At 46.3% G+C, this 14,461-nt stretch overlaps 1 long non-coding RNA gene across 3 annotated transcripts in view; it reads left to right on the forward strand.

Moving 5' to 3' along the window:
- LOC111773869 (uncharacterized) overlaps positions 1–14,039 on the forward strand; it is a 30,712-nt gene extending 16,673 nt beyond the window's left edge. For 2 of the 3 annotated variants that reach the window (XR_011439572.1, XR_002808528.2), the window contains one exon: positions 13,619–14,039. This is a non-coding gene — a long non-coding RNA (uncharacterized lncRNA). Of the gene's footprint in view, positions 1–2,750; positions 2,931–8,365; positions 8,567–13,618 lie in introns of those variants that run through there. The other variant, XR_011439571.1, reaches the window with a different exon arrangement.
- Positions 14,040–14,461: the final 422 nt, after the last annotated feature.

The following is a 14,461-nucleotide window of genomic DNA, read 5'->3' on the forward strand; positions in this document are numbered from 1 at the left end:
AAAGGGTATCAGTCTTCCTCATTTTGTTCTAATTTTGACATTCAGAAGAATACTTCCTGTGGGAATCAATGCCTTAACTCCCAGGCTTACATGTGGAAATGTATGTTTGATCAATGTAGCTACAATCTTGCTTAAAGATATTTTAACTTTATGAACTCATTATTCATCAATTTGATTGATTTATATACCTACCTCTTTTCCCAAACAATTTTAAGTGATTTTCATAAAATGGATGTGCAAATCATGAAAAAAAATGAATATAAAAATAATACATTAGGGGGCCAGCCTGGTGGTGCAGTGGTTAAGTTCACATGTTCCGCTTCAGTGGCCCAGGCTTCTCCAGTTCACATCCCAGGTGTGGAGCTACACATCACTTGTCAAGCCATGCTGTGGCAGGCATCCCACATATAAAGTAGAGGAAGATGGGCCCAGATGTTAGCTCAGGGCCAGTCTTCGTTAACAAAAAGAGGAGGATTGGCAGCAAATGTTAGCTCAGGGCTAATCTTCCTCAAAAATAAAGAAAGAAAGAAAGACAGGAAGAAAGAAAGAATGAAAGAAAGAAATAATAATACATTAGGACCAAGGGCACCAAGGTTGGGAGAGAAGTTCAGAAGTTCAAGATGGCGGAAGTGTGGGGCGTAGAAAACATAGAAAAAGACATGGTACTAGAAAAAGACATGAGATCAGACGGCGTTACCCATACCAAAACTGAGATGCACATTTGCCTCTGATCTTTCTGGTAGTGAAAGCAGAAACAGAAACATGAAATGCTATCAGGTTTCAATGTTCACGAAGAGAAAACAAATGAGTCCCTCAGGGAAGTTAAATTTTTCCTTGTGTGTGCGTGTGTGTGTGTAAAACCACTTCTTCACATTGGGCTTCTTAAGTGATGTGACATACAATGTCCTCAATAACTCAAGACTCTCTTTTTTTATTTTGCTGAGGAAGATTAGCCCTGAGCTAACATCTGTTGCCAATCTTCCTCCTTTTTTGCTTGAGGAAGATTAGCCACGAGCTATCATCTGCACCAATCTTCCTCCACTTTATATGGGGGTCACCACCACAGCATGGCTGACGAGTGGTGTGGGTCTGTACCAGGGATCCGAACCTGTGAACCTGGGCTGCTGAAGCAGAGCATGTCTGATTTAACCAGTACACCACAGGGCTGGCCCGTCAAGGCTCTTTTATGTCATCACTACATGCATGTGGAAAGTTGGATGGCAAAATGCCGCTCCATGGGAGAGAAGGGAATGAGATAATATAGACTGTGCTTCATGTGGAAAATTCTAGAACCTGTGCAGGACTGCATGAACTTCATGTCCGTCAGACATTTCTCAATGGGAGCTTGGGTAAGAGTTCCTCTGTAGAGGGATGACTGGCTTTGAAAAGTGCACCAGGCTCAGATCTTTTGTGTCTTTGATCGAGGTCAGACCCAATTACCTCAGAGAGCTAGTTTGATGATCACGTTGCGTGTCTGTTCGGAGCGACTGAGAATCTCGACCAAAACCCTCCACTAGAAGTAAGCCGAAAGGGCTTTGGAACACGTTAAGAGCCAAGTGGGTTTCCCAAAGTTCTATTCCATATAGAACATTAGAGAAACTATTTTAGCTGGGAACTTTTTGCGGTAGGCTCCTCATCGTGGCCAAGGGAAAAAATGTCAGTAGTACTGCCCATAGAAAATTAGTTTTGATTCCGTGCGATTTCTCAGTGAAATCAGCAGGAAGAAATTATTGCAAAATGTATCCTTAAGTGGCCTTATGTCATGACAGTTTTTGGAGAACATCTGCTGGGATGAGGATTTGACTGTGAGACAAGTTAATATCACACTATAATCTCTGGCAATAATTAAGCAGCCGGACCGGTTTTACCACTGAGATTACTCCCAGCTCTCGACAGTAAAACCATGTGGGCCCGCATAAGAGGACTTGTTCTAAGCTTTCCCAGGCCAGAGGGCAGGCAGCCAGTGCTGCTAAAAGCCACTTCAGTTATAAGGGGCGAGGGGGGAACCTAAGAGTCCTGTTTTGTGCCGTTTGGAATTACAGTTTGGTTTGCCAAGGCACTTCATCCACGCAGCGGTGTTTAAATGCAGATGGCATGTGGGCGTGAATACTGGAATCCTTTGGGAGCGCACACTTCAGCCTGGTTGGGTCCTCGGTCAAAGGCTGGGGACAGGCTGATGAGAGCTATGCGCATCTTATTGTTTATTATGAATTCTTCGAAAGGGGTTATGAGTACAGCCAGGCTGAGTTACAACTGCAGGAGCCTCGTCAAAAACCTTGCAATCTTGGGGGGCTGGCCAGGTGGCACAGCGGTTAAGTGTGCATGTTCTGCTTCTCAGCGGCCCGGGGTTCACCAGTTCAGCTCTTGGATGTGGACATGGCACCGCTTGGCACGCCATGCTGTGGTGGGCGTCCCACATCCACATGTAAAGTAGAGGAAGATGGACACGGATGTTAGCTCAGGGCCAGGCTTCCTCAGCAAAAAGAGGAGGACAGGCAGTAGTTAGCTCAGGGCTAATCTTCCTCAAAAAAAAAAAAAAAACAACAAAAAAGACCCTGCAATCTTGGCCACTATTCTCGTTGTGTTTCACCTTGTCTTTGAGATGAATGTGCTCGAAGCTGATCTTTACTCAAAGCATTGACTACCTTGTGTGACATTCACCCCATAGCAGTTCTTAATAGCTGTGCTTTATTCATTCTTTTCCCTTTCATATTTCCTTCAAAAACAATGAACAATCTTGGTCTTTTCAGAGAGAAGAATTACCCATGATTTTGGAAGAAGGCAAGTTTTGTGCCAAATTTAGCAGCCTACGTGACTCTTCTCATGCCATGTTGTGGGCAGCTGCACAGGCTGCAAGGATTATCTTGGAGCTGAATTTGCATATCTAGCTGAGGGGACCCACTGCGATGGCTGCAACTCATTTGCATAATGTTTGTACTTGTTACAGTTTGAGTTCCAACCAAATCCCTTCAATTAACTTAGTTTGTACTGTGTGTTACACCCAGCGGGGCTGTCCTTGGGGCCTGGGATGAGGTAGCAAGGATGACACTGATGGTCATTAATGTGCTAAGTTAACTCTGCCCGTGTGCATCATCTGGAGTTCTCATAACAACCCTGCATGCCACGTTATGGGCTACATTGTGACCCCTCCAAAAGATATGCTGGGTCCTAACCCCCAGCATCTGCAAACGTGACCTTGTTTGGAAATAAGGTCTTTACAAAGGGGATCAAGTTCAAATGAGGTCCTCAGAGTGGGCCCTAATCCGGTCTATCTGATATGACTCATGTCCTTACAAAAAGGGGACATTTGGACACAGAGACAGACACACAGACACACGTGAAGAGCCATAGGGAGTAGGCCACGTGAAGACTGGAGGGAGGCAGCCACGAGCCAAGGCACGTCGGGGCCGCCAGAAGCTGGAAGAGGACAGGAAGGATCCTTCTCTTACAGCTTTGGGAGGGAGCACAGTCCTGCTGACACCTTGCATTTGGACTTCAGCCTTCAGAACTGTGAGATAATACATTTCTGTTGTCCTCTGCCACCCAATATGTGGCACTTTCTTACGGCAGCCCCGGGAAATTCATATACAAGGTAATATTATTATTTCCGCTTTATAGATGACAAAACTGAGGATAGGGAATTTCTGCAAACTCTTTTAGCTGGCGTTGTGGAATGAATTCAAGAATGAAGTCATCCTTGGAGTTTTCTGGTGCCTCCCATCCGATGTACAGGGATGCTGCCTACTGATGACAGCCCTTATAGACACCAGCAGCCCTGCATTTGGAGGGTGGGAGTGATACACATAACACTCCACAGCCCTTGCTTTGCTGCACACAAACTGCTGTCTCCATGTTTCACCATCTATTTTGTGCACAAACTTGGATGCTATGAACAGGCAGAATGGGCACGATTGTATACGATGAAAGCCTTTCCAGGAGATTTTAGCCCTTAATTTCAGCCGATATGCAAGAAATGGATGTACTTAGCATCCACCTCAGAGGACTCCGCAAGAGCCAGCAGGTGTGTCACTTAGAGACGAGAGGAAGAGCCCCTTAGCCGAGCAGAGTGAGTAATTCAGCCTGATGGCCTGCAGGAGTTCGAAGGTGGCATCTCAACAACTGGCTTTGAGGAAAAGATTCCAAGAGCAGGTTGACTTGTCAGTATCATTCCGGATCAAAGCCCAGAAAAGTCTGGGTTCAAGTATCCATGAAAGCTCTGATTCCAGGCAGGAGGCAGGACTCAAGGAAGAGATCAGTGTCGTCTGAAACAGCGAAGCGTGCTCCAGCACTGTATTGTATTTCCGGCAGCTTCTTGATCGCAGCAAGCATCTGCATAATGTAGGCACTCTTAATCCATATTTCGGTAATTGTAACCATAGATCACAGAAATTCATTCACGTGGCACACGAGATAAGAGATGAAGAAACTGCTTTATGCATGCAAATCAAAACCGCTTGTATTCCTGAATATAATGATGGCAAAAAGATGTGAGTTTCCAGATGTGCAAGAGAGAGATTTTCAAGACGTATAGTCGTTCCACAACACACTCTGATGAATTTTTCAGAGATGAAATATGCCTTTGATTAAGGAAGGTTTTTCTGCCTTTCTGATAAGTCCCGTGTGCGCTGGGGTACTCATTTACTCATGATGTCGTATGCAAAATGAAAGGATAAAACCTTCACTTTGATTTATGATCATGGTTATTAATTTCTGATGCAGCTTTTTGGTTCGGATTATTCAGGGGTGGAGGGATTTGGCAGCGTAGATGAGAAGCCCGGGAGATTTACCGGCGTAAACATCACAGCAGAGGTCCAGTCGTAAATAACAAGACTTCTAAAAAGAAGTACTAAACCCCCCCATTATTAGTAGGTATAGGAAGAAACTCAAAAATGTAAAAAAAGAAGCTGGTACAGACTAGGATTTCTGCACAGGTAACTTCCGAAGGGAGCCTCACGTGCAGGGACTAGAGACACGTTTTCTTGTTTCCCACAAAAACTGTGACCCCATCCCGTTTCACCAGCATGGGGATGTTTTCTGGATCCTGGTGCCATCAGTAAGCTAAGACCATACCTGTGGTCCATTCTGCTAACAACCAGGGTTCATAGGCTATGACTTTGATAGGTTATTTTCGACTCCATTACGTAAAAATGCGCAATCATGGGTTGGCCGCATCAAAATTCCAACTTGGAGCGCATGCTGAATTCATAACATTTTTAGTCTGGATGCATTAGGTGACAATTTTTTCGTGGCTTGGGCAAACAGCCTCTAGGTGGGGTGAGGGTGTCAAGCTGGCCTGGCAGAAGGGGGCTAGGGAACATGGGAGCTGAGGGGGTGCTGGGTACCCAGTGCAGCACAGAGCAGGACCAGCATCTACTCCCAAGGTCTGCTCTTCTCAGTACAATTCTGGCTCGTGTCCATATGGCCATGGGATGCACCTGGCCCGGGGTGTCTGACAGAACTTGGGATGGAGTCACGATTCCTAAGAAGTTCCACCAGAGCCGCCAGTACGCTCAGTCTCTAGGGGGTGGGCGTGGCTGGTTGTATACAGGGATGTGTTATCAGACAGGATCCAGAACCTTGGGTGAGGACCAGGTGGACTTGAGGGAGAAGCTAAGCAGAGGGGGACCAAAAACCAGCTAGAAGGTGGTGCACACGGGGCAGGGAAGGGGGAGTGAGAGAAAGAAGGCCCTTAGTTTGCGATGCTCAGCCTGCCTTGTTCAGGATTTGCGATTGAAGGGACTCAGAGGATGTGAAGAGAGACCTGTGTCCCCTCTCCCACGGGAGTTTATAGAAAAGTCAGCAGCACTGTTACCAGAGAAATGGCAGGAGGTGGGGCGTGCAAGTCGCAAGCTGTTTAATCCAGGCCAGGAGCCCTGATGGAACCTCTTTGTTCGCTCTGCTCCTCTCTCCTCTGGGGGACCCCCTTGCTCCCCTCCTTGCACTCCACATGGAGGGGCTGCAGAACTTTTGCCCCCTCTGCCCAGCCAAACAGAAAAGCACCCCTGGCTGGGGTTGTTTGATGTTTTCCAGAAAACCAGCTTATGGGATTGTCTCTTATCAGACGTGAACCAGAATGGGGCTGATGGGGAAGAAGGACACGTGGCTGTAAAAGCCAGAGGAGCTCCTGAAAACTCTGCCCAGGATGCATCTTGGGAGAGAGGTCTGAGAACACGGACCTGTTTTGAATGGGCAAGAGAATTTGCAGGAGAACTTCCAGGAGAAAGCAGGACGGCAGAGGGCTCGCACAGCTGCCGGGCTCCTCATGTTTACCTGTTGATTCTCCTCTAAGGTCTCAGCAGTAAGGACAGAGCATTTCTCCGGGTTTCTCTCTGCCACTTGGAGGTTGCTATCTGGCGCCTGTTGGCTGACCCTATGGTTGGCCCATCCACCTAACAGGTGCAACCCTGGGTTGTTTTCACCTTGCAAAGTCAGCCAGCTCAGGCCCATATAAGGATCTCTATAAAGCAGAGGAATAGACCTGTTTCCTCTGAAATGCTAGTATGGATTTGATCTTCAAGTGAGAAAAAACAATGTAGGAGAAAGGAAATAAACTTGAACCATTTCAAGCAATTAATCATAAAATTACAGTTTATCTCCCCTCCCCACCTAAATAAATTAAATTTAATGAAACAACCGGTTCAAGTTACAACTCAAATTTAAGCAAACCAGATTTTTAATGAAGTTTTCAAAAGAGAAGATGAGTCATACCAGTCATAATTCAGTCAAAATTGTCAAACTGGAGCAAAATTGCAAAAAAGCTAAAGCTGTTGCCTTTTAGCGGTTTTATATGGAGACAAGAGAAAACAAATGTGTTTAGGGGACTTGTTTTGTTTTTTTAAGTCTCAGGCATATACAGTTTGGAATTCTTTGCGGTGATTAAGATTTGTGGAAGAGTGAATTTTAGAAATGTGAGTCCTTCCAAACGTTTTGTTGGAAATATGGGCAAAGGGGTCGTTGTTGATAATCGTGCGATGAAAGAAAATTACAAATTCCTCAAGAGCGGGCTGCTCTTTTCTGAAGCTCTCTAATGCCATTGTAAAACCTCGAGGAAAGTCTTCTGGATTATTCCTCAACCACAAATATACACAAGGCAACCCGGAGAGGCCGCAAGAGCAGAGGGAAGTTTCAGGAAAGGTTAACAGTTCCAGGGACTTGTCCCCAGATTAGCAAAGCTTTGAGCATGGCCAACCCCGCTCTGTCTGGCCTCACGTCCTCCTTGGCATGCTGCTTTCCGTCTACACCCACAAAACTACTTGCCTGTGGGCTAGATGCTAGACTCAAGAAAGAATTCCATTTTCTTAATTCCAGCACCTCTGCTTGATAACTTCTTTCGCATCTCCCTGTTTATGGATACTTGAGTAGACACAAGGAAATGAAGAGTAAGTCTCTGGTGTGTCTCTTTTTCTATTTTCCTTGGGCTTCATTCTGCCCCAGGGGGTGAAGACGCCCTGGAATCATGCAGCACTGAGGGTATCCCTCTGATGGAGCTCTCCATCCCATTTGTATCAGGACCAGCTCCCGTCATCTCTCTGGAGCCCACCGCGGTTTCACTCTCCACCTCCTTTGTCTGCGTCAGTGCAAAGCCCTGGGGGTCCTTGCCGTGAAACCGCTTCCCACGGGGCTGGAGTCCTCAGGAAGCTTCCTTTGATGGGGAAGATGATTGCTTCTCCCAAATGCCCACCCCTTCCAAGACTTGAGGTTACGTCGCAGATGAAAGGCTGGCCTTGTTAGCGCTTGTCAGAGCCACGCGTGAGGAGCACCCCCAGGAAGATTCAACTTGGCATACAGGTGCTTTGCTCCTAAGGATGGTTTAAATACACAAAGTTTGGGAAATTGTGCCAAAACCACAAAATGAATCAGCTCTTTCTGATGAAATCCTTACGTTTTCTTTCCCAAGAATATGCGAGGAGGTGATGGAAACGTAATGACGTTGGAGGTTGTTGAGACCACTGATTTGACAATGGAGGCACATCAAACAGTTTATCAAGGACATTTTGAGGTGCCTCCTCTGAGAACAGCTATTTGGCTCTTTTCTGTCCCTATGATATAAATAAGGTCCTCAAGTTACAACAGATTCTGTTGCATCTCAGGAATGCCATGGAATATAATTAGACTGGGCTGTCATGCAGAGATGGGCACAGAGCAGGCAAACCTGGAATGTGAGTCAGAGGTGCAGGGAAGAAGGTCAGGACACATGGACATGGGCAGGGCCGGGGCTCCGTGCCTGCACAGCACTGTGGCAAAGGCCCGTCCCAGGGGCTAAGGTGTATGGGCAAATCCCAGGACCAAAGGGGTCAAGACATGGGAGCCCCTCCGTGAGCTCAGTTCTTCCAGATTCCCACACGCATCATCTTGGCTCCAACAGGTCCCGGGGCCAGCGGTGGACGCAGCCGAGGGGAAGAGCATGATGCTCCAGGCGAGACGCAGAGCCCAGCAACCACCCAGAAACTGTGAGCAGTCTCTGGATCTAAACCCACTCCTCACTTCTGTATTTTTGTAGAAAAAGTCACACTGAGAGATTGTCAGACACTTTGCTCCAAAAATATAACTTTCTCCATTCCTGTTTTCCAGTCCCCTGATTCTTTTATTCTATTATTATATTTTAAAGCAGTTGTTTCGGTACAACTTCTGCTTTGCAGGCTAAAGCTGGCATCGAGCCACCCACACGCCCCATCTGTGCGCACAAAGGTCCGCTCCATCATCTGATCTGGATGCTCCTGTTATGATGCGACAGGACCAAGACGGGAGGTGGGACTGTGCACACAGTGTGACTGTGATTGCATTTAAAAAAACTATGTATCTAATACAAGATGGTAGGAAATATATAAGAATGCCAACAATTGGCTCTGGGTGCTAGACCTTTTAGATAATTTCCTTCCTTTTTCTTTCTTTCTTCCTTTTTTTAATATATACATATTGAAAATGCCCACAAATGACTTTGCTCTGCTTTCTTAATGGAAAATACATCAATATTAAAACAAAACGAAGGTCATGAACAACCCTAGGGGGCCAGGCCCTGGACCTCATGGGGCAGCTGGGTGTGTTTAAAGGGACGTCAGAGTCTGGATGCTGGTGGACAGGATGTCATTGCTGTCGGGTCTCCTTGGAATAACCGGGACTCCGGCCCCACCAGGGTGTGTCCATGTTTCAAAGGCCCCACCTTCTGAGTTCTGCCTCTGACATCCTCCCTTACACACAGACGCCAACAATAAGAGGTCAAACAAAAAGAACTTTCCTTCTGTAAGGAGCCGTTTTGTCCCATTCTTGCCTTATAAAATCATAGAAACTCATGCAGCCTTTGAGTGTGAGATCATCTCTGTCAACTCCTGCATGTTACAAATGAGACTGCACGGAAAGATTAAGCAGAGTCCTACAAATTAAAAGAAGGTTTGGACCGGGGAGAGCATTTACTTCTGTTGACACTTAGCGTCTCCACATCCATCACTTCCACACTCATTCGTTTTGCCATTTTTGTGAGAGAGACGGTAGAATATTTCATCGGAAAATAGGATGTATCCATCCATGCACGGCCATTAGGAATTAGACTGCAAATGCCATTCCCCAAATTAATTTGGTTTAGACTTAAATAGAGAAAATGCCCGACTGGTGCTTCATTTTTCATTTTTCACTGCAGAAGAAATTCAGTTCATTCTCTTTGCGACCTGGGAGGCCTGAAGCAGGCAACCAAAGGGGCGAGGAGGACTGCTGGCGAGGAGTAGAGGTCAGGCTGCCTGAGCAGCGTTCTGGGGATCAAAGGGGACACAAGCTGCTCTCTAAGGTGAGGATCCTGTGTTAAGACAGAGCATCAGGCAGAGGTGCACAGGGTCAAGGTTGAAGGGTCAGCAGAGCAGAGGGTACAGGAACCAGTGCTGGGGAGAACATTTGCAGGAGACATTCTGCCTCCATCTACACGCATACTGGTGTGATGTCTTCACCGTCCACTTACAGTAGATGTCCAACCACTCATCAAATTGAATTTTAAGAAATCTTTAATATTTTTCTATTCTCCGTTCACTTCCTTGATCATGCATTTTTGTCTCTTCTCCCTTCTTGTTCCTCATCCTTCTCCCATCCTTGGGCTTTTCTCTTGACTCTTGCTCTCTCCATGGGCTCCTTCTTCCGCAAGTTCAAGTCCATCTCTTGGGTGCCGTAGCTCTAAGCCTGCTTCTCTGTCCAGGTCTGTCAGCCTCTGATCTCAACCCTCTTCTATCACCTCAAAGTCAACGTGTCCCAAACTGGCTAATAAACTAATTAAATAAACCACAGAAGATGGGTAGTGAGAAAGTGGGTAGAAGCAGAGGTGAAGGTGGAGGAGACCAGCTGGTCCAAAGTCCGACAGAAAACAGATGTACTCTCAATAGGATAATTCACACGAGGTTCATTTGCAAAATGGCAATTTACAAAGACGTGGGTGCTGGAGAATCACAAGGGAGCCAAGAGTAATCGGAGCTAGTAGCAGCTGGGTTGGTACCTCCATAGGCCTGATGGGAGGAGGGGGAGAGAGTAACTGGAAACTGGAGCTTCTGAAATGTGCACCCAGGAGCTTGTCAAGATGCCCACCCTATGCCAATGGGAAGGGTAGGAGCGAAAATTCTACATGTTTACTAGGACCTCTCAGATTGGGCATGCTTTGCGTAGCCAGGGAGAAGACTCAGCCACCCTGAGAAGGGCAGGGACCTTTGGTTGAGGGACTTGGATGGCTTGTGGGTGATGACCTCATTGGGGAGAGGGAGGGGACCGAGGGAATGATGCCTGACCTTCCTCCTTCCCTCACTCTCTCTGATTTCCCACTTTGCTCCTCATCGGCCAAACCCAACCCAAGCTCACGCTCTGGAGTCCGGTTTGTGACGCATCCCGGGTCCCAGAGAGGGTTGGGAAGAAGTGGAGACAGGCTCTGCAGGGAGAGAGAATACCTTGGACACATTCATAAAACTCGAAATGGTCAGCCCAGTGGAGCTGGTGTTTCCTTCTACGAAAACCCAGCCCTCTGCCCTGGCCTGCCCCGCTCCTGCTCCTGCTCCAGGGGCAGGCTCACACCATCCTTAGGCAACCTCTGTTTTCAACTTCTCCAGGGCCAGTGCGAGCCACTCCCAGGGATCCTGCTCAGCTGTGAGATTAGATCAGGGACCTGAAAGATCTAATTCAGAAGCCAAAGAGTTACTGACTGCTTCAGCTTTGCAGAAGAATCAAGGGCATTAAGCTCATGGGCGAAAGTTCTGACTTTTCCTTCACACAAACTTGCTGTCACTTTGCCGTGTATGGGCAACATCTCTGCGTCCACTAACAGAAGTGCTGGCCTCGAGAATGGGTCAGAGACTTTCCTGCCAGACATGCAAAGGGGCCATCCAAGACCAGGACTCTTTGCCTATCGTGCACTGTGGATGAAGCACCAAGGGCCTATCCGCTTTCTATGCATCCCCTACCCCCCAAATTATTGCAGTCTGGAAAAAAGATATATGGGCTCTGAGACATGAAAGGAAAACTGCAAAATCAAAGCTAGTAAACATTTAAGAGTCTACAAAAAAGTACAGTAATGACTCATCAACTCAACTCTGAGTTTTGGTGGTATAATTAATATCTTCGGTGACGCTCTGCTGAGGGACCTCCACAGTATAAGTCTCCTGAGGCCACAAAGGTCTTAAAAGGACCCAGTACACAAGCATTCCAGGGTCACACAGCTTGGCCTGCAGACTGACCTTACAGTTCATTATCGAGCCCTAAAAAACTCAATTCAAGATGTAGCGCAGAGCAATGGGGAATGGGGCAATGGAGCAGCGGGGAGGGGAGCATTGCTCTGCAATGGGGAAATCAACGCTGGTTCATGTCTTAGGAGGCTCAGAGAAGGGTTCACAGGATCCGTGAATGCTGCAATATGCATGGCCTTCCCATTCTACGAGATTCTATTTTCTGTCTTCTAAATGTAAGCCAGATCATGGTCCCAACTCCCGTTTTCCCCCCTGTGATTCCTTTTGTTTATAGCTTCATCCAAATTTGATTCCCTTTGTCCTCTGTAGCCAGATATTCTTCAGGATTCAGTACATATGTGTGTAGGGGTTTAATAACAACTTCTGAGCTGCTGGGCTGTCTGGGAAGTAGTGCTGAGATGGAGTTAGGAAGGAAGAGGTCTATTGGGGTAATCGCTGTGAAATTTAAGTCGGGGGGGGAGCAGGATGGGAAGGGGGAGCCATCAGGCTGTAGACCTGACAAAGTGCTTGTCTCCCCAATAGGGAAGGGGCTCTGGAGCAAAACTTACCCATTTGAGGAGCCCTGAATTAGATGGGAATGGCCAGGCCTTTGTATGGCCTTGCTAGGTCATGGGCTGGTGGCCACTTAAAGAGGAACATGACTGGCTCAAAGCTGAGGTGGATCCTGAAGGAGGCCACAGCTGGATGTGCCAGGTGATCACACTGCTCCAAATGAGCAGCACCTCTTTCTAGAAGGTTCATCTGAGTGGCACTATCACTCCTCTCTATGTCAGCAACCACTTCCTTTGAGCTTTGATGAAATGCTGCTTTGTGGGCTGCCGTATTAGTTGATGAAATTCAGAGGTTTTCAGATGGAGAATCACACTCTAGGAAGTTAAGATGCCCACATCTGGAACCAGACCCTGGAGGGGGGATCATGACCTTGCTCACCTCCCTCCTCCCTGCTTGAGCTTCCTTATGAGGGACTTTTCCATGGAAGTTTTGACGGAGTGCAGCAGACCACTTTCTACTAATGATGGAAGCATTCAAGGGCAGCTGATAATCCCCCAGGGTCCCTCCGGACAGAATCTCAGTTCCTGAAAGCAATGACCTTTGCAGCCAAGAGATGATATTGCACCATGAAAGACCAAGTGGGTGTGATCCCACTGAGAGGCTGACAACTTGGAGAAAACAGGCCCACTGGGGACACATGTGCCATTTTGATGGGTCCAGGCCAGGCTAACCATTGCAGAGTGATTTGTATCCAGAACTGTGTTCCCTGGGATCTGCATTTATTCCCTAACTTTCAACTCAGTGGATGGTCTCTAACTCCCATAGTTGTGGAGAGCTTTTCTAATTATGAACTATGATGGAGTGGTGTTTTCAAAACTCCAGTCTAAAAATAATGGATTTGGAATGGTCCAGAGCATCCTTTTAAATATTTCAACACTGCCCGCATCCCTGTTTCCACTTTTGCTTTCTCAGGCTGAAATTGCTTAAGATTCACAAATCTGGTAAAAGAATGCTCTGGCGTCAAAACCTCTTTAGGAAGAAATAATTAAAAATAGCACTAATTTGCACAATTTAGTAATTATACCATGAAGCATTGCAAAAGATTAAAATGAGCTCATCAAGGCAATCAAAGGATTTTATGAGTGGAAAGACATTGATTTTCCACAATGATTTTCCAGAACACATGTCCTGCTGCGTCAAACCACCTCTCCTTCCAGAGCTGTCTCAACTGTTGAGGCCGTTGACCCAAAGCCCGCTATGAAACTTAGAACTTACGAAAATTTTAAAGCATATGAGATAGAAAGGAAAATATGAATGTCTGCTTTTCCTAGTTACTTAACTACCACGCATTAGCTATGAAGTTAAAAAAAAAAAGTTTTATTTTGCTTTCTGACAAATTATCACATTTTATCTCCTTTCAGTTCGTGGACGTTATGACTTTATCCTCCAAATCTTCTCTGAATCTCAAACCCTCTCAAAGACGTAGAAGCTAAATGTGAGGAAGCCACTCATCGTTCAGCGATTCTTCCGTCGTTGTATAATTTTAACAAGCAGTATGAGTATCTGGGAGAATTCGTGCAGGATTTATGCCTGGAGGTGCCATCTAAATGTTGTCACGGGTCTCAGAGTGCTTAGCGGGGAAAGCTAAAATAAGTTGAGCTTTTTCAAAGTTGATTTTGGCCAATGGCAAACAAAAAGTCTATTTCCCTTTCCAATATAGAACTCAATATATCAAATGAAAGTCATTTGTGTCAGAATAGTTTGATTTAAGATTAACTATATAGCATTACTCTCCTTTAGTCAGGAAATAAAGTGAGTATTTATAGCATGTTGTGTTACACAGCCCTGGGCTTGTGTTCATCATTTATAATTGAGTGTGTGTGTGTGTGTGTGTCTGAATGCTTGTGTGCATGTGCCTGTGTGTGTGTCATTTTTACTTGTACCTATTGCCACCACTGAGCTTAAATTCTTCCATGCTATGGGAAGGAATTGGCAGAAAATAAAAGTATATTAGTTTCCTGTGGCTACTACGACAAATGACCACAAACCGGGTGGTATAAAATAAATTCGTTCTGTCCTACTTCTGGAAACTGGAAGTCAGAAATCAGGATGTGGAAACGTCGTGTTCCCTCTGAAGGCTCCAGAAAAGACTCCTTTCTTGTCTCTTCCCACCTTCTAGTGGTTATTGGCCATCCTTGGCGTTCCTTGGCTTGCAGACGCATCGTCCACCCCGATCTCTGCCTCCACCATCACAGGGCCTTCTT

Source organism: Equus caballus, chromosome 6 (assembly GCF_041296265.1).
Source record: "Equus caballus isolate H_3958 breed thoroughbred chromosome 6, TB-T2T, whole genome shotgun sequence".
Taxonomy (NCBI): Eukaryota; Metazoa; Chordata; class Mammalia; order Perissodactyla; family Equidae; genus Equus; species Equus caballus.